Below are 21758 nucleotides of genomic sequence, written 5' to 3'. Positions count from 1 at the left end.
TTTGGCATTTTGATGCATTGCCGATCCGTTTTTTGCACTAAATGAAGCGTAAACAATGTACCGGGAGTAAATTTCCCCCCCACGCCGCAGTTCCGTAGCAACAACAGACAAACCATTATTTGTTTACAGTGGTGACTTGCTGTCCTCTAGTGGTCAGAAAATAGACAATTACAGCTTTAAACAGAAATTGGTATTTATGTCCTCATGAGAGACATTTTAGAGAGGACAACTTCCTCATACAAAAAGTTGTTGAATTTACCAACCTTTTAATATGTAAAACAGTTAGCCCAACATTTAATATGTAGAATATCTAGTTTACCAACCTTTTAATATGTAAAATAGTTTACCCAACATTTAATATGTAAAATATCTAGTTTACCCACCTTTTAACTCATTCTGCGCCAACCACATGATATTACGTGTTTGCTCGCCAACCGTTGAGCGCAAACATGTAATATTACGTTTTTAGATAGTTTTTTCTTTTATTCGATTTTTTTATTCATTACAGACTCACGGACCTCTGTGTTACCATAGGAAATCATTCTGAGATCCCGAGAGTGCAATACTGGCCGCATCCTGCTAGGTGGCAGTATCGCCCACCCTTTGAAACCTTATTTCCAGTGATGGGAATAACGGCGTTATAAGTAACAGCGTTAGTTTTTTCAGTAACGAGTAATCTAACGGATTACTCTTCCAATCTTAATAACGCCGTTACCGTTACTGCCAATAAATGCGGCAGGTTACTATGATTGAACCTGTTTCTTTCATCAGACAGATCTCTGTGCCGAGAGGCATACTGTTCTTCCTGGTTAGTGGGCAGTGCGCAATTGGCTGAGGTTGAGTAAAATGTCATGGTAAGCCAATCAGAGGTAGAGGTGGGCGGGTGTCTAAAGCATCCAGAGTCGGACACACAGCGCGACAACACAAGCGACTCAGTCAGCGTGAGACCGTGGGTCCGTGTAGTGTACGTTTTGATTTGATGACTTTTGTTTGGCAAGCCCAAATTATCCAAAACGAATCCAACGAACAACACAAGCGAGCAGTCAACGACAGACCATGAGCGTTTTTTGTTCACTCTTGTTGTGTTGCAGGGCAGGGCACTGCAGTAGTGGCTCTACTGCTGACAGCCTTATCAACATAGTGCTGCACTTCCTGGTTTAATAGCACAGTCTGGTGTATATATATATATATATATCTGTATGTCATGCATGTCTTAAATGTCATGATTAGATTAGTTTAGATGATTAGATTAGATTCTTATATCTGTATGTTGTGTATGTCATAAATGTCATGAATTGAAAATGGGGGACCCTGATGTAAACAAGACGAAAGTGTTTCTCTGGTCTGCATCCCCTTAACAATTGTGTGTATTGAGCCGTACTGTACCCATTCTGCAATCTGTTAATTAAAATGTTCAATCAATCAGTATATATTTGTTATTTATTTTTGGTACAGTGCTTAACAAGCATAATTTAATGTTGCCCAGTTGTGGCCTGTTGAGGGGCAATACATATCAAAAGTTCCAAAACATCTATTGTGTTTGTATATGATCCACTATATAAACATAGTCATTATAATATCTACATACATGGCATTTGATTGGAGGCTAGTCTCACTTTGTCCCACAGCAACATTAAAATAGTTTAGATTTGTGTATGTTGTTTATGTAAAAAAAATTATCTTGAAAGTAACGCAATAGTTACTTTCTGAAGTAACTAGTTAAAATGTTTTTATTTTTATTTTTTTTCAGCGCTCTTGGGGGCCACATCAAATGACGGAGAGCGGGCCATGAGTTTGACACCTATGTATTAGATCCTCAAGCCCTACTGGAAGCTGAAAGCTGATTTGAAAACGTGGCTGAATTGCTTGTTTGACCAGTTTGATTGATTGAAGGGGTGGGGAACAGTGAGCTGTGGTGTTCCACAAGGAATTCCATGCATTCATGATGAAACATAATACCTATTATATAGCTTTGATTTGGAAATAGTAGCGTGTCCAGGTGAGCAACGCAAACGCTTTTAGCAAAATTCACATATCGCTCCATAACGCAGTTACCAGAAATGAGCCAGGATCACTCTGAAACTATACAATATTCACCACGGTATAACACGCGAACGTATACATGTAATTTTTTTTCTTTTTCACATGTTGAACGAGCTATAATATAGAATATAGATATAGCCCTGCAAACACTGCGACGCACAGTGAAAATCCCTATCTTTTAAAGCGATGGCCCATTGAGTACAAGGATGGATAGAACGGCTGGCCGTGAATGAGTTAATATGTAAAATAGCTAGTTTACTCACCTTTTAATATGTAAAATAGAGTTTACTCACCTATTTACACTCATAGAGTGATATAAATCTTCATGAATGAAATGCATAGCAGCTTGCAGTAGATAGCATTTGATGCCAGTCACATTTGTACCCCAGTCACACTGTTGAATTCAATATACTTAAATTATTTAAATCTATCTCTCACAGCATCACTCACTCCCTCACCCCATCTGCTTTTTCACCAGTTCCAACTTCACACACCATCAAACTGACAGCATGACAATAGGTTTATGAGGCAACATCATGAGGGTTCATTTGGCTTGAATACGGCAGGATGTCATCAGCCCGAGGCTATCTAGGCCCCCGATTGGCGGATCCACCCTGAGGTTGGCACACCCATGTTGGCTGGCTCACCCTGAGTAGGCACGTGCACACATAGAGGCCAAGGGGTGCTTGAGCACCTGCCTTTTTGAGCATCATCAAAAAAGTGCCCTTTTTGAAGAAAAAAAAATTATAATAATATTTTTTTTATTTTTTTTTACCGTTACGCACATAGACTGCCCTTCCAACTGAAAAATGTCAGGATAGAATCAAAATATTAGGTAACGAGAGAGAGATGCCCCATATTCCATTCCGTGCCTCTCCGCAGACCTATTTTATGCATAGCGTGGGTGGTGATGATGATGATGATAGAAACCGCTGTGGCGCATACAGTTGAATGCTGGTATTACACTCATTGAGGGACACGAAGAAGTCAAGTCCGATGGGATTTGGGAATCTCAAATACAAATCGGGATTGGAATAAAAAATGCATTTATATTAAACAATACAGAATATACAGCACTTCTTGGGGTCTGTAGGGTAAGCACTTATTCCCTCCCCCCTGAACATTTATGGAGATGTATGGGCCTTTTAAGTCAGTGATAAAAGTGTCTTTCAAGGATAAGTGAGCTCCTGCACTGATTATTATAGTTAAATATTCAATATTTGATCACCAAAACCCCCCAAAAAGCATAAAAAGGGGCCCCCCGCCCGAAAAGGGCCCTTAAAATTCGGGCTTGCGCGCATTTTTAGTAAGTAGTTTTCATTTGATCCTATAATTTTTCATTCACCGATTTGTGGACTTTTTCTTTAGTGTCCTGAAAGGCGCCTTATAAATCAAATGCATTATTATTATTATTATTATTATTATTATTATTATTATTATTATTATTATTATTATTATTATTATTATTATTATCATCATCATCCAGGAGGGAAAAGACACTTTGGATAGTAGGGACTGCATCTCTGCCTGTCCTGACCAGGAAACACTTTGCAACTGTGATCTTCTCTGGCAATAGTTGGATATTGTAATGTGTGGCGAGGGGTTGCAGCAATTCCACTGAGAGAAACTGGTCTGAGGCTGGATAACATGCCTGTATGCCTCTCATAAGTTGTTATCCAACTCATGAGAACCTGCTCTCAAGCTCTGGATAGAACAGTCTCTGTCTCAGCTGATCTCCTGAGCTGAGGTCTGAGCTTGTGCCACAAGATGCCATTACATATGGCCTTTGTCCTGTCATACATGTCCACTGCCATCTCTGAGGTGCGATAACCTTTGAGTGTGTCCTGCACTGTGCTTTTAAATAGTACAGATAGGTATTGAAGATGTGCACTTTAACGCAGCAGCACTGGAGCCTCCATACCCATGTCCAGTGTCCACTGACAAAGACATGCTCATGATACTGTGATAAACTATAATAAGCTTTAATCGAACCCTGGTTAATTTCCTCGGATAGTCCGGTTGGTTTGGGGTGGTGTGAAAGCTCATTCACTCTTGCAAGTGAACCCTGCATTTGAGATGTGAATGCAAAGCGGACCAAAGGCAGGAAAATACCCAAAAATCTAATATCTTTTTTATGAGACTTTTTTTTTCGATTGCTTAAGCATGATTTTTAAAACGGGGCCCAGTGTTTCAAAACACACAATTAGCACAACCACACACACAATTATCAGAACACCTCAGATCCTTTGCTAAATTAAACACTTGTCAAAACCATACACTAATTTAAAAAAACTACATTTTGTTACTATATGAAACACACGTTTTATATGACTTAATTCTGTTTGAACCAGTTACTCACACTGCTGTGCTTAACCTAAAACACATTTAGCTATTCTACTTCTCAGTGATTAGAGTACTGTAAGTGAAGTACGCAGAGAATGTGCAAATATACAATAAATTCACCAAACACTACACAAGACCAATGCTGTAGACTGATGAAAATATTATTTATTTATCTACATATACCCAAATCAATGATGCAGACTGCTGGAAAAAAAAAACATTTTCTCTCCATATACCCAAATCAATGATGCAGACTGATGAAAATATAAATTTTCTCGCCATATAACCAAATCAGTCAACATTTCAACATGGAGAATCACAACAAAACATGTCCCAGTTTTCATGCTACTATGTGCATAACACTGTAAGCTCAGCAAATATCAGACAAACATAAAATACTGTATCCAGTAGGCCTACAGGTTAAAATTACAGTAAAACAAAAACAATTTTGAAAAAATTTAAATAGAGTACAGAAAATACTAGACATTATCTCTTTGCCTAGCTGGATCTGGCAAGATACTTTTTTGCTCTGTGTATTGTTTTGCAAAAAGTGTGAGGCTGACATTGTGCTTATAGAGGTGCAAATCTGGGCCTATGTTTTGCTCCTTGAGTGTAATGTTTTGATAATTGTGTAATACTTTTGATTTGAGTGTTTATGCAATTGAAGAAAACTGTAAAGACTAGAGATTAACTGTTTATTTCTTTTGTACATAGGCTGTGCATATGTTTGTTTGTTTGTTTATTTGCTTATGTGTATGATTCTTAACTGTTTTTATTTTGTTATTGGTGTATATGTGTGTATGTATGTACAGTATATGTATATATATATATGTGTATATATGTATATTTGTACTCCTGTTGGGGCCTCTTGGACCAGATCAATGTTTTATCTGGCTAAATAAAGGTTAAATAAATAAATAAGAAACTGATGATTTGGTCCTGTTAACTTTGAATTTTCTATGGGGACTGCCCAGATCCCTCTCATGGACATGGACCTCACTTTGAGAACCTCTAATGATTCTAGTTCTTCAGTATTCATCTCTAATTACTCTAAAATTGCGTATTACTGTGTTTAAAAAAAAAAAAAAAAAAAAAAAAAAAGGGGGGGGGGGGGAAACCCCCCTCCACCCCCCTGGGCTGAAGCCCCCAATGTTTTCTAACCCTAAAAACGCCCCTGCCCACCACCACCTATTTAAAAGAGTAGGTTACACCCAAGATTTTAGGGAGAATGGGGTGGTGGTGGGAGATGACAGCAGAGATACTGATCAAAACAACTACTTAAAAGGCGGGAGAAGGAATATGATTGGATGATTGGATGGGAGAAAGATAATGTGATTGGCTGTTGGACATGAATGAACCCAAGCTGATAGGAGCCTCGACCCGAGGGAGGGCGTGTTTAAGAAGTCATTTGAATACTCCAGCTCTTCTGCCTGAGATTATTAGACTTCAATTCTGTATCTTTTGTGATTTTTACTATCATGCACTTTACTACAGAGTAATCTTCCTCACCTATATTACTACATACAATGCTAATATGTCTATACTACTATGCACTCAAGACTGTAGCACCAAAGTTCAACACTGTTTGATGAACATTGTTACTTAGCTGCCAGAGTTGTACCCTTCCTGCTGACCGGTTGTACAGAACTTGGATAAAAGTGTCAGCTAAATGACTAAATGTAAATGTAGATCTACATTGCAGAGCAAGCAAATATTCACATGGTAGCTGGCCACCCGAGATAGTACAGATTTACTAAAGTAATAACTACACTTAACCATCTCAACCAATAACATAATTTCTTTACTTTCTACTTTTACTCAAGATTACCTCCCTCCTACTTTCATCAGCAGTAGGGCCTACTCCTCTTTCTGTATCTCCTTGACCTCTCTTTGTTATTGATAAAACACAGAGATATTCAGTACAAATGTTTGTTTTCCACAATCAACCTCGCCCCCCCTCCCATAACATTGTCTACCCACCCCATCCACTCGCCACCCGGAGGGTCTCCATTATTCATGTTGCTGTATAGTTTGGAATACAAATACAGTACAAGACACTTAATGTAAAGGCTCATTGAAAATTAGGGATTAAGTATTGCAGAGAATTAAATAAAGGTTGAATGAATGAATCCTTCCTCTCCTTTGCTGATCAAGTCTGAATCAACCTATTTATAAAAAGTTAAAAATAAATTGATGCATATTTCAATGGCAGCATGCATAATTAATGCACAATAACAAATGTATTCCCAATTAGGTGAGCTATTAAATTAAATCAAATAACAACATGATCTACTTGTGTAATTATGCAATTAGGATATGTCTAATAGTTTTCACTCTCTCACTCCAGGAGGACTCTGTCACATCACAGGAAATGTTTTGACTGGCCATTTTGAGGCCGTATTGCTAAGAGACTAAACATTTATCTCAGGGACTCATACAGAACCAATCATTTCATTGTAATTGTAACTGAGGGGTACAATTCCCTGACTGTATTGAGAGTATGGTATTATTAAACCACTACTTAGTTATGTACTTTAATTACTGGCCATACAGTACATGAATATATATGGTGAACACCCACACAAGAATACGGCAATGACACATAAAGTTCTATTTAGAGGGTATTTATTATTATCAGAGCAAGCAACGTTAGGTTACAGATTGAGAATTATACTCGCGCTTGTAAGGCGAAGAACACATGTAAAGTAGGTCAAGAGCGTAAGTCAATGAGAATAGTAAGATGGGTCTAAACTGACGCCACCTGTAGCATAGCAATTACATAAGGCACACTAGTACCAGCTGGAGACACTGGGGGGTTCCCTCCGGGTGTAAGGCCGGAGTCTGGGTCAACGAGGAATAACGAGGTTCCAGATACAGGAACCAGTGCAGTACTCCCTTGATCGGTAGACAAAGCAACAGCTATAATCCAGTATGCTCGACAGCATGGATGAAAGCTAGCCAGCCTCCTCCTAGAGGCGGGCTCGAGGGATGCTCCTCACGGGGGGTAGATCCCACACGATAGTGGGGTAGACGGTTCTCTGCTCCAGCAGTCACGGTACCAAAGCAATATAATCCAACCAGAAAAGGTTCTGCAGTCGCCGGTGTAGGTTCTCCGGTGTACATATCCAACGGTTCTCGTCTAGGACTCCTCGGGTGGGGGCACGAGTTTAGGCCGCCCAGCCTGGATAAGTGCACTAGCTATATACACGACGAACCGGTGGTAATGCTGGTCACTGAAGAACGGTAGCCGCACGATACACTATAAATGATAGACTATTACTTCACATTAGAATAAGTCGAACTCAACGGTACTACGTTAAACTCTGACACTTTAGCAATATATTCGCACGCGGTTCTCAAGGCTCTATTCAGAGGCAAAGATGCCCACTTCACTGCACGTTGTCTCGTGGTGAAGGCTTTACTAGTAATGAACGAATTGCTGCTGTTTCCACCTGCGCCGTATTTATACGTAAGTTGAATTATCTAGTGCCAACCTCAGTTCTGTCTCGTATTACTGCGCAGACTTGGACATGTTGAGACATGCCTTGGCGTTGCCTTTGAACTTGCCATTGGGGGTATGGTCGTTGGCGCCTAGGGGTCGCTGTCCAATAGGAGAACGAATATTATGGTCTGGTTTGTACCCAGGTAAAGGGATATTCCGTGTATATATACAAAGAATATACAAGGGATATCAAACGATATACAAATATTATACAAGGGATCTCAAGCAATAAATATATATATTCGGTTTAATCTGACCCTTTGTAACAGTAATGTACATGTACTTTATACGTGACAAATAAAAACAAACTTGAAAACGTGACTTGAAACGTATCCTTTTTGGGGCAACAGTGGCTCAGGAGGTAGAGCGGTCGTCTGGTAGTCAGAAGGTTCCCGGTTGGGGCAGTCAGGTGGCGTAGCGGAGATTGCGTTCGTCACCAACACCGGAGATGTTGGATTCGCCTGTTCGAATCCAGCTCACAGCTCCGGCGTTGTCACCAGCTTGGCTGGCCGTTCACACTAATACAATTGGCTGTATTAGAGGGTGGGAAAGCTGGCGGGTGGGTCCGGGTCATTGTAAACAGCGACTCCTACAGTTCGGTCAGGGCGCCTGCACAGCAAGGGAAGGATCTAAGGGGGGTAGTGTGATCCTTCCACACGTTACACCCTCTCAGTGAGAGTCCGCGCTGCCAGGTGAAAAGAAGCGGTTGATTGGCTACACATGTGTCGGAGGAAGCACGTGATAGCCTCCACTCTCCCAGACCGACTGTGGGGGTTAAGTGCGCAGCGACCAGGAAGGGGATTGGGAATTGGCATAACGACTAACATTGGGATGGGAGAAAATCGGAGGAAAAAGGAGGCGGAAAAAGATTTATATATAAAAAAAAATAAAAAAATCCTGGTTAAATTCCAGCTCCTTCCGGCAGCGTGTCGAAGTGTCCTTGAGCAAGACACTTAACCCGCTAACTGCTCCTGATGAGTAGGTTGGCACCTTGCATGGTTGCCTCCGCCATCGGTGTATGAATGGGTGAATGTGAGGCATATGTTTTAAAGCGCTTTGGATAAAAGCGCTATATGAATTTACCATTTACCAGGTCCCAAATATGTTTGCTATTTTGTATACAATTTGCCCAAAAATCTAAAAACAGAAAACAAAACATTTTATATTTATAAATGATGTGTCACAACGCAGGACACTTCAGTGATTGCTTACTGGAATTAGATTTTCATTATACAGTAATAACAAATTAAGACTCAGCCTCTGATCACAGAACTCAATTCAGAACTCACCATTCTTCATCAGGGAATGTAACATTTACTATATTTTAATTTAGGGACAGTGAAAATCAAATCACTGTTAACAAAATCAACAACTACCCAAATGTATATTAGGCCTATATTTTTTGGAAAGAAAACTAAATAATACTATTCTGAAATTGCATTGTTAACCATTGGGCAATAATGTGATCTTAGACTTGCGTTCATAGTTTACACACCTTTGATTTTACCACTGCATCACTGGTTCCAGGTATTAGATCAGGGGTGTCAAACTCATTTTCACAGAGGGCCACATCAGCATTATGGTTGCCCTCAAAGGGCCAAAGACCGTATTAATGTTAATGTAATGTAAAATAAATGTAGCTACTCATTTACATATTGTTAAACATGTTGTTTCTGTATTTATTACTTATTCAAGTTATACATATTGCATATGCATTTGCATAGATGTAAAAATATATGTTAGCTTATGTTATTTTAACAAATAATTTTAGTTTATCAGAACCCCATATTACTCCATCAATCAATGATCAAACCATTCAAGTAAATAACAAAGAAGAAGTTCATCAAATACAAGCTATGACATTAAGTTTGTTCAAAACCTTTTTGTCACAGTCAAGAGGGGCAGAACTAACAACTGTGAGCTGCAAAGAACACGTGGGACAGATGTAGCAGATGTTACAAAAACAAATGGCTGCACACAACCTTGCAGAGGCCACTAATGGAAGATAGTTTAATTAACTTTAATTAACAGATTGCAGAATGGGTACAGTACAGTACAGCTCAATACACACAATTGTTAAGGGGATGCAGACCAGAGAAAGACTTTCGTCTTGTTTACATCAGGGTCCCCCATTTTCAATTCGTAATGAAATTTCTATTATGTGTCTGCATGAACACACAACTGTAACTGTACTCAAAAATAACAAGATAAGGGTTGTCTCAGTTCACAACTATATTGGTCAAGTTTTGGGTGGGACTTGTTTGCGTCCCTACAGCTTCTTATTCAATGCTCGGTTATGTCACACAGCCAGTTTGCATCCGACAGTTCAGACAATATTTCTTCAACCCTTTGTTACCTATTCCGCCTGGATCTTTTTTGTATTTTGGGCTGTAAAATTGTCAAAGAATGTCTGAGGAGTAAGTGCTTTTGGCTTTTTTCCTTTGTTACTTCATCAATACCTCAGATGTTCAACATAGGCTACATGTATGTGTAAGAATGTGTAATAACTAAGGCTGTCAAAGTTAAAGCTTTATTAACACACAATTCTTTTAACGCCGCTATTTTTTAACCCAAGATTAATGTTTAAAAAATTTAAAAATGTCCAGAGCTCTTGGGGGCCACATCAAATGACGTGGCGGGCCACATTTGACCCGCGGGCCATGAGTTTGACACCTATGTATTAGATCCTCAAGCCCTACTGGAAGCTGAAAGCTGATTTGAAAACGTGGCTGAATTGCTTGTTTGACCAGTTTGATTGATTGATTGATTGAGGGGGTGGGGAACAGTGAGCTGTGGTGTTCCACAAGGAAGCAGACTAGGACCGCTACTGTTCCTAATTTATGCAAATGACATGTCATCAGCTTGTGACTGCAACTTGTTCTTGTTCGCAGACGAAGAAGAACAACTTACAGGTTGAAAAAACCCTCAGCTCGGAACTAGGCAAAATCTGCATATGGCTCGCTGATAACAAACTATCATGGGCAAAACAGAGTCCATTCTCTTCGGTTCAAATAACAAACTCAGCAAGACCGACGGCTTCTTAGTTACAGTGGGTGACAATATTGTCACAAGGAAAGATGAAATTACCTACCTGGGCTCCATCCTAGAGGCTAATCTTTCTGTGACAAAATGGCATCCAATGTAGTAAAAAAAGTCAACCAACGAACTTGATTCTTGTACCGGATCTCCTCTCTGGTAAACAAGAACACCCTGAAGACTCTGGCAGGAGCACTCATACAAGGGTACTACAACTATGCTTGCACCTCATGGTACCAAAGCACCTCAAAGGCGCTAAAAACAAAATTACAAACATCTCAAAACAAACTGGTTAGACTACTGCTTGACCTTACTCCTAGAACCCACCTCACCCCTGCCCACTTTGACAACCTAGGATGGCTTAGAGTAGACGACAGAGTACAGCAACTTGCAATGGGCCTGGTCTACAAGATACACTACACGACCAAGGTACCCATGTACATGTCAAAATACTTCCCAAAGGTCAGTGAATACCACGATCACAACACCAGAGGGAGCTCCACAAATCATGTTAAACCCAGATTCGGCTCAAACAAGGGACTAAACACGTTTTGCAATTATGCCACATCAATGTGGAACGCCCTACCCAAAGCTGTAAAGCAGTGGTGCCCAACCAGTCGATCGCGATCGACAGGTAGATCGCGGGCTGATTTCAAGTAGATCTTGATTAATAAAATTTGATTTAAAAAAAAATATATATATATATATTTTTTTTTGCTAAATCAACTCTTCCTCTCCTTGTTAACTACAACAAGCAATGCTGTTTGTTATTTAAGATGAGGTCGGACTCGGTGTGTTCATTATGCTGCTTTTATAAAGCCTCAAATGACTGCTTACAATATACAATTTTGGCTGGTAGCTCTCGGGCTAGGTGGTAAATAAAAAAGTAGATCTTGGTTCAAAAAAGGTTGGGCACCCCTGCTGTAAAGGAATGTGAATCACTACCCACTTTCAAAAACACTCTCAAAGAACACCTACGGGAGACTGCAATTCGAAACTGGCCCATGTAAATGTCCTAACCCAACCCCCTCCAATGTACAGTAAATTACCAAGTATGGTTGTCAATATTCCAATGTACAGTTTTGCTTGTACAGTTGTACAGTGTTCCCCCCCACCCCTCCTGCCCAACCCCCCCCCCCCCCCCCCCCACCGAACCACCTCCAATGTACAGCCCCCCCCCCCACCACCCACCCCACCTCCCCAACCTCCCCCAATGTACAGTTTTTACGTCAAAATGTATATACTTTTTTCTGGACTCTTTTTGTATCACAAACAGTACTGTATTTGCAAATCTGGTATGTCATAAATGTATAGATGTAAGGGGTGGCCAACCAGTCAGAGACTAAGAGCCACAAAAATTACTGTGGTACCACAAAGAGCCACACCATATATCAGCGTTTCTCAACCTTTTTTTTCAGTCACGGCACCCTTCATGTGTTTATAGGTCTCACCCTCTGGCCTCTGACGTTGCTAATGTTTTTTTTATTTGGGCCTCACAGGGTTAAAAGTACCCTGTGAGACCCATGGTTGCAAAATTACAAAATCACTTTTAGCCATTTAAAAAAAGAATGTTTATAAACATTTTTAAGCACATGTATAGTCAATTGGTCCTGTTGTTCAGCCTCACAATGCTATTTGATAGTAAATGTGTTTATATGTCCCACCCTCTGGCCTCTGAAGTTGCTAATGTCTTTTTAATTTGGGCCTCACAGGGTTGACCTCTTAAGCCCGAGATATACAGTAAAAGTTCATTTCGAATTTTGAAAAACTACCCTACCCAGCTCACACCAGCCCCTGTCAATCATCTGACTTCTGGGTTGACTTTTTTATTTCTCTTAGTTTTGGGGATTATCTCCCACAAACCTGAACGTTATTGCCATAAAACAGAACGCAGTTAGTTTCTCTACCTTTCTGTGAACGTCTTGCAAAAAACGGTGTTGCAATACGATGAAAAATGGTGGAGAAATTTACTTATATTTATTTATAAAAAAGATGGCAGAATTCAGTACTGTATCTACAAAACCTTCTGTTTAATCATCTTCCCTTTATTCATTTGCTTAGATTTTTCAGGTCTGGTCAATTTTAGCATGGTGTTATTCACAGTCAAAGATAATTTTTTTTTTTTTTTTTTAATATAATTGATGTTCTCCTTTGGTTCATTACAATTTACTCAAGCCTAGTAACAGACACACTATTTCTGACACTGATCCATATATGTCCCTAGATTCAGATACCAAGAACATGCAAATGGACCATTTAAAAAAATATTTAAATGTTTATTCTATGCCCTTGTGGAATGAGTGACAAAAAAAAAGGTAAAAAAAATAAATTAAGAGCCGCACATTGACGGGCAAAGAGCCGCATGCGGCTCGTGAGCCGCGGGTTGGCCACCCGAGTACTGTCTATCTGTATGTCATATGTCCTGATGAATTGAAAATGGGGGACCCTGATGTAAACAAGACGAAAGTCTTTCTCTGGTCTGCATCCCCTTAACAATTGTGTGTATTGAGCTGTACTGTATTGTACCCATTCTGCAATCTGTTAATAACGTTTTCAATCAATCAAACACTGTACAACTGTACAAGCAAAACTGTACATTGGAATATTGACAAAACCATACTTGGTCATTTATTGTACATTGGAGGGGGTTGGGTTAGGACATTTACAGGGGTCAGACTGACTGGCCAGAACTAGGCTACCTACCATTATAACATATGTTGGGTTGGGACTCAGGGAGATTAGTGGAGCTAGTCTGAAACACCCTTCCTCATCCTACAAAGCTAGAGGACTGGGAAATTATAGGTTAAGCCTACCTGAATGCATGTTTAAAAGCCTGCATAAACACACAGAGCCATATGACCTGTGGTCATGTATCAGATTCGACACCACAGCCTTTTTGATTGAGTCTGGCATATTGATTTTGTCGTGGAATATATTATCATGTTCTTATAGATCTGTGTTGAGACATCATGTTATACAGCGTGACTTTCAGTGTGGCCAGCTTGACTGGTTAATGTGTGTATGTCTCTTTAAGAACACTCCGACATCCCCCAGCCATAACTTCTTTGTTGTTGTTCCCAGTGACTGAGAACCATTTTTGTTTACCTTCATCATCATATATTATGTTATGACTGAGAACTGTGTATTTAACATATGTCTGAAACAGCGCTCGGGTCAGTCTATGGCCAGACGCTAATGTGTTAACATGTTGTCTCTGACTGTAGGCTGTCCTTTCATTTGTGGCCACGGTGAAATAAATTCTTATTATTATTAATAATGACTCAGAATGATTTGTAAACGGCTCATCGTTTAGTCCTTTAATATTTCCCATTACAGATGGCGACGAGTGAAATTATGGGATTTTTTTTAACTAGTTTATTAGATTTTAAAGCGATGGGTGTCTCAAATTCCTCCGTGCACCGGGGGGGGGGGGGAGAGGACAGTCTGCGCCGTCCGTTTGGCTGTCACCTCCGGCTTGAACCTTGGGAACGCGTGGGGAACATTCAGTGAGCTGTTGGCATTCTGTTTAAAGCGTTTTTGTTTATGCATCTATAAAGTAGTTATGTTACGATTAGATTAGGGTGTCTAGATTGACCAGACAGCGAATGACACAGAGTGGTGATTGCCGACGAGCAATCCAGGGGAGAAATAATATCCCTTGCCTCAATCCTCCGGGAAAATCAAGGAGAAGGGGGACGCCTGACTACCGACTGTCTTGTCAACTCTGGCAGGTAAACCCACTGGATGCATGTGGGAGTTTGAAGTTATTTTGGGGTTCTGGGTCTAGATGGTGTCTAACACTGGAACATAGTATTGTTAGAGTGGTTGAGTCTCTGGGTCCAGGTGGGGACGAACACTAAAACATTATGTTGTTTTTCTTTTTGTGTGTTACCCTCTTGTTTTCCTCTGAACACTTGGAATTAAAAGGTACGTTCCGATAATTAGGCGAGAATTACATTTGTATCCGATATAATAGGCGTGAGCATGTACTGTGGGTATGGTGGAAATTACTTTAGTTCATGCAATAGTCCCGATATTTAAGCGTGGGTTATCTTTTAGGCACTGATTCTGTTTTTATTTGGTTGTTTTTCTTTCACAAGGAGGCGGGAAGTGAGGCCGTGCGTGGGGAATACCAAGAGATGGGAGACAGGTGCTGGGTTGTATGATTAGTTTCTACCACCTTATCTGGTCAAAACTGCAGTTTTTCTGAAAAGAAATAGGATAGGGGCGTTGTTAGTACGCTGTTCACAGAGCTTTTTTTCCCCCAAGTGATTAGAGGAAACTATTTTTTATTTACCACATATTTTATTTTGTTTTGTTTTGTTTTTGTCTGTTAACACTTTCAGCGCCACGCCTGGTTTTTCGTTTTACCGCTTGAATGCCACCATCGGCGCCAATGTTAACGTTAATATCGCCTAATCTATGTTTTAAATTATGGCTATGTGTCTAATCTGCCCATCGCATTATCAAAGACTATTTTCCAGTCAGTGCTGTGAAGGCAGATTGTTTTTTTATCGCGTCGTTGCCGTTTCAGAGCAGTTAGAAAAGCCCCCGTTTTGATATAAAAAACAGCTCATTCTGGAGCATTCTATGAAAATCGTCTTTTAGTGGAATATTCCACAACGTTGATATTCGTCGGCCTTTTTATGAATCGTTTTCAAATAAACGCTAGATGATCAATATTATACGTGCACGCACGCACATTACGGCCGCGCACTGATAATCGCTCCGTTGATTTCCTCACAGACTTTTACAGTGAAACCGAAAGAAGACATTTCACAAAACAGCTTATAACTTCATCAAACTTACTCTGATTATCCTACCACTGATAACATAGAGTCCTTACCTGACATCAGATGGTATCCAACTGGTATATTCCAATTCGTGATCACCATTCGAAAAAATCGATACGTGTATGGATCCAACGCGATACAGTAGAACTCCATGATCCGCGGGGATCTGAGGCTCCAGAATGAACTCTAGTAACCCCGGCTGGATCAGTGAACTGGAAAATGTGGAGTACCGGATTTTTTCCCCATTCATTTTCATTGAGTCCATTCCAAAATCACTTATGTCATCTGGGAGACGACAGGGGGCGCTTTTTTCCACAGTGATCGCCGGCGCCCCTCGGCTATACTCGGGTAGGCTCGGGTGATGCAATAATTTTTTAGATCGCAAAAAAAAAAAAAAAAAAATCCGAGAAATCTCGTGAGTGGCACGCAACCACCTATAAAAAAACCCGAGAAATCTCGTGAGTGGCAAGAGTTAAGAGAAAATAAGCGTGTTAAAATGGAGGTTGTGGGCAACCTGACACTTTGTTTTATTTCTCTTCCCCCACGGCGGTGCTTTCCCGTCTGCAGGTTCCCGGGTGCGTTACCGGCCCTCCCGCCACGACAACTGCCTCGTTGCGAGGAGATTGGACAGTCGGGCAGTCACAGTTAGCCCTGGTGAGGACTTTTCTCACAGCTTCCGTGGGGCAGAGCATCCCGAGACGGAGGAAAGCAGAGTTGCGAGGCGGGACGGAGCCGGCAGCGCATTGGCTGGGGGGCACGGCTGGAAGGCATCGACCTGAGGACATGATGATGGCAGGCAGAGTATATGACACACACATGTTTACATGCAGGCACGTTATGACAGGGGATAAACAATTCTGGTTGAAATGCAATTTTTTTTTCCTCATTAGATATTTCCATTGAAAAAACCCTATCAGATTTATTTAGAACAGGCTTGATCCATGCATGTTCCTAGTCGAGACCGGCTAAGTGGCATTATTTTTATAGCGCAGGGTTTGCTATCACCTCTCCCCAATACAGAAGAGGGGGAGGGGTGCCGCTATTTTATCTGCATAGTTTGTATGTGTTGACATTTGCATGGGTGAATTTACATCATTTTAGTATCTTGTTATTGAACTAAGAAGCTGGACTGTCTTTGCGCATCATCACATTGTACCAGCCACCAAAATACTCATCAATATTTCTGTAGGAGTTCTTAGTGACGATGGACATTTCTCTTTACATAAATTAACACTTATGTCTGTGATCAATACATAGAACTATCCTACATGTCTGTGACCTATCCTACATGTCTGTGATCAATACATAGAACTATCCTACATGTCTGTGACCTATCCTACATGTCTGTGATCAATACATAGAACTATCCTACCAAGTGTCGAATGTGTTATCATTATACAGCACAAATACAGTACAGTGGGAATACATGTGGCAAACAGAGTGTAGGTGGAATAGTGAGAGAGTCTATAGTGAGAGGTCTATAGTGAGAGTCTATAGAGAGAGGTCTGTAGTGAGAGAGTCTATAGAGAGAGGTCTGTAGTGAGAGAGTCTATAGTGAGAGAGTCTATAGAGAAAGGTCTATAGTGAGTGAGTCTATAGTGAGAGGTCTATAGTGAGAGAGTCTATAGAGAGAGGTCTGTAGTGAGAGAGTCTATAGTGAAGGAGTCTATAGAGAGAGGTCTATAGTGAGAGAGTCTATAGTGAGAGGTCTATAGAGAGTGGTCTATAGTGAGAGTTTATAGAGAGAGGGGGCTTGAAAAGAAGCGATAAAGGGTTCTAAAATACAGTAAGCAGTATATTTAACAGGAACCCCATGTACTTATACCAAGTATCACCAGAATTGATATGAGGTAGCTATCACCAGAATTAGCGGCTGTACGATAGCGTGTTTAAAAGAAGTTGGAAAAATTCCTGAAACTTAAACAAGCATGCACCAAAAAAAAAAAAAAAAAAGCCAGCTGACTTAAAATTAAAAACCTCTTTTAAAAAGGCGAGAGGGAATACTGACAAAGAGAGGCAGTTTGTGGGCCGGTGAAGAAAGGCAGTGTTTTAAGGGTTAAATTCTATTTTTCATTTGTTTAGGGGAGGGAGTGTGAGGTTTTTGTCCGTTGCTCACCTACTCGCTCTGTTCCTTTAAGCCTACTCGCTCTGTTCCTTTAGTTTTCTGTTATTCAATTGCATTCTCCTCACCTCACTAGCCCCCACCCTCGCGTTCGTTTGCTCTTCAGCAGCCACACCCTTGGACTACCTGTCATTATGTGTTTTATTGGTCTGGTGCCGAACACACACTTCTAGTTCTAGTATCAATTACCTTCACGCACCTGATGGGGATTCTAATTAGTTCCCCTGTGGGCTTTAAGTACCTCGCTCTCCCCTCAGTTCCTGTCGGGTCGTTCCGTATCATATCTCTTTCACCAAGACTCCTTCGGGAGGTTCTCTGTCTGTTATGTTGTTTTCATCTCCGGCGTGAGATGCGCTCTAGCCTTCGCCTCCTGTCGCCGTTTGCCTGGAAGGAGACACTGGACTGCGCTCTCTAAACTTCCACGGGAGGTATTCCAGTGTTCCACTTCAGACCTCCGCGCAGCAGACGTCCAGACGCGCATCCAGACCTCCGCGCCAGATGCACTCAAGCCTTCGCCACCTGTCGCCGTTTGCCTGGAAGGAGACACAGCACTGCGCTCTCTAAACCTCTACGGGAGGTATTCCGGTGTTCGACTCCAGACCTCCGCGCAGCAGATGCGCTCTCCGTACCGGCGCGTACTCAAAGCAGACGCGCACCATCCAGACCTCCGAGCCTGGCGCGCTCTTCCACGCAGACGCGCTCTTCACTCCAGACGCGCATTCAGACGCACTCCAGATGCGTCCTCCGTACCGGCGCATACTCCAAGCAGACGCGCACCACTCAGACCTCCGCGCCAGATGCGCCCTCCGTACCGGCGCGTACTCCAAGCAGTCGCGCACCACTCAGACCTCCGCGCCAGATGCGACCTCCGTACCGGCGCATACTCCAAGCAGTCGCGCACCACTCAGACCTCCGCTTGGACAACCCGTTCCCCGTGGCGACGCGCTCGCCCTGTTTGATTCCCGCTCTCTTTACGCACAGCGCCTGGGTGAGTTTTTGCAAGACTGTCTTTGACCCTATTCGTTTTTTGTGTGTTTAATACACTGAAGAGATCCTGCTTTTTGTCTGACTGTCACTCACCCAGTGCTTGCTTTTTGGATAGTTCATTTGGGATAATATTTTGCTTGAACATCGCTCACTGTGTGTATTCACACCGAAGATATTGTCACTTGGATTATTAATTGGGACTTCGCTCACTGTGTGTATTTGCACCGAAGATTCTATCACGTGGATTGTTGTTGGGACATTACTCGCAGTGTGTATTTACACCGAAGATTCAGTCACTTGGATTACTCTGTTTTGGGACAAGTCACTTCTCCTGTCACCTGCTCTGTTCCCAACTGTACTCTGAGCTAACCCGCTCCCTCTCTCCCTCTCGGTCCCGTTTACCACCTCGGAGAGCTGCCGAGAGGAATCTGCGGCTCTGACGTCACCGTCTGCTTCCCCAGACGAACCATCCCGGGAGAAGCTGCAGAGCAGCAACTTTCATCTATGCTTGAATCCCAGTCTTTGTCTGTTTTTCCCCACTCTAGTCCTCCTAGTCCTCCCTGCCCCCAGCCCGCCTCCGCGGGCCTCTGTCCCTGTTTCCCCTCCTAGTCATCCTAGTCCTCCCTGTCTAGTCCTTCCAGTCCTCCCTCTCCCCAGCCCGCCTCCGCGAGCCTCTGTCCCTGTTTCCCCACTCTAGTCCTCCTAGCCCTCCCTGTCTAGTCCTCCTAGTCCTCCTAGTCATCCCGTCCGGTCCTCCTAGTCCTCCCTGTTTCCTGCCCTTGTCCCTTGCCCTGGTCCTGTTCCCTTAGCCTTCCCCTTAGCCAGCTCGCCTCCTAAAGGCACTGTGCCCTTTTCCCATTTCTTGTTTTCCAGTAATTTGTGTTCTCCCTTAAAGGGACAGTGCCGTTTTCTGTGTGTTTCAATAAATGCCCAGTTCTTGGCTTACTCTCATACCTGTCTTGTGTTGTGCGATTGGGGTCGGTTACAAACCATAACAGTACGACCCGACCAATCGACGACCCCAGCCAGCACAGACGGTGTGGTTGAGTTTGCCTTTTTTTTTTTTTTTTTCTCTAGTTCCCCTGTTAGCTCCCCTGGTTAGCTTGTTAGTCTCCCCTGTTAGCCCTGTTAGCTTCCCTGTTAGCCCTGTTAGCTCCCCTGTTAGCTTGTTAGTCTCCCCTGTTAGCTCCCCTGTTAGCCTCTTGACTCCCCTGTTTGCTTCCCTGTTAGCCTCGTTAGCTCCCCTGCAGCTTGTTAGGCCTCTACTACCAGCATGGCCCCAGTCTGCTAGCTTAGCCCCGGCTGCTAGCACAGCCTCTATGTTAATGCAGCCCTTGCTGCTGGCATAGGCCCTGTAGCTAGCCATGCCCAGGCAGCTAACCCAGTCCCTCTGCATGGCCCCAGTCTGCTAGCTTAGCCCCGGCTGTTAGCACAGCCTCTATGTTAATGCAGCCCTTGCAGCTAGCATAGGCCCTGTAGCTAGCCATGCCCAGGCAGCTAACCCGGTCCCTCTGCATGGCCTCCACTTTTTGTGTAGCCTTCCCACTGCTAGGACTGCTCCTTCAGCTAGCAAGGTCAGTTTTCCCACTGCTAGGACTGCCCTTTCAGCTAGCAAGGTCAGTTTTCTCCCACTGCTAGGACTGCCCTTTCAGCTAGCAAGGTCAGTTTTCTCCCACTGCTAGGACTGCCCTTTCAGCTAGCAAGGTCAGTTTTCCCACTGCTAGGACTGCCCTTTCAGCTAGCAGGGTCAGTTTTCCCACTGCTAGGACTGCCCTTTCAGCTAGCAAGGTCAGTTTTTCCCACTGCTAGGACTGCCCTCTCAGCTAGCAAGGTCAGTTTTCCCACTGCTAGGACTGCCCTTTCAGCTGGCAAGGTCGGTTTTTCCCACTGCTGGGACTGCCTTTTCAGCTAGCAAGGTCAGTTTTCTCCCACTGCTAGGACTGCCCTTTCAGCTAGCAAGGTCAGTTTTCCCACTGCTAGGACTGCCCTTTCAGCTAGCAAGGTCAGTTTTTCCCCACTGCTAGGACTGCCCTTTCAGCTAGCAAGGTCAGTTTTCTCCCATTGCTAGGACTGCCCTTTCAGCTAGCAAGGTCAGTTTTCCCACTGCTAGGACTGCCCTTTCAGCTAGCAAGGTCAGTTTGCCCCACTGCTAGGACTGCCCCTTCAGCTAGCAAGGTCAGTTTTCTCCCACTGCTAGGACTGCCCCTTTAGCTAGCAAGGTCAGTTTGCTCCCACTGCTAGGACTGCCCCTTCAGCTAGCAAGGTCAGTTTCCCTACTGCTAGGACTGCCCCTTCAGCTAGCAAGGTCAGTTCCCCACAGCTAGGACTGTCCTTCCAGCTAGCTTGTTCTCTCATGCTGGTCCAGCCCTGTCTGCCAGCCTAGCTCCGGCAGCTAGCGCAGCCTCTATGTTAATGTAGCAGTACAGCTAGCATAGGCCCTGTAGCTATCAGTGCCCTGGCAGCTACCCTTTCCCTCTGCTAGCCCCTTCCCTGTTCCCCTCTCCAGTGCCCCTGTTCCAGCCCTGTCTGCTAGCCTAGCTCCGGCAGCTAGCGCAGCCTCTATGTTAATGTAGCAGTACAGCTAGCATAGGCCCTGTAGCTATCAGTGCCCTGGCAGCTACCCTTTCCCTCTGCTAGCCCCTTCCCTGTTCCCCTCTCCGGTGCCCCTGTTCCAGCCCTGTCTGCTAGCCTAGCTCCGGCAGCTAGCGCAGCCTCTTTGTTAATGTAGCAGTACAGCTAGCATAGGCCCTGTAGCTATCTGTGCCCTGGCAGCTACCCTTTCCCTCTGCTAGCCCCTTCCCGGTGCTCCTTTAGTTACCCCTCAGCTCCTCTGGTTACCCCTCAGCTCCTCTAGTTACCCCTCAGCTCCTCTTGTTACCCCTCAGCTCCTCTGGTTACCCCTCAGCTACCCTGTTCCTTGCTAGCCCCACTT

Source organism: Notolepis coatsorum, assembly GCF_963971535.1.
Source record: "Notolepis coatsorum genome assembly, chromosome: 3".
NCBI lineage: Eukaryota > Metazoa > Chordata > Actinopteri > Aulopiformes > Paralepididae > Notolepis > Notolepis coatsorum.
This window is presented reverse-complemented; position numbering follows the sequence as displayed.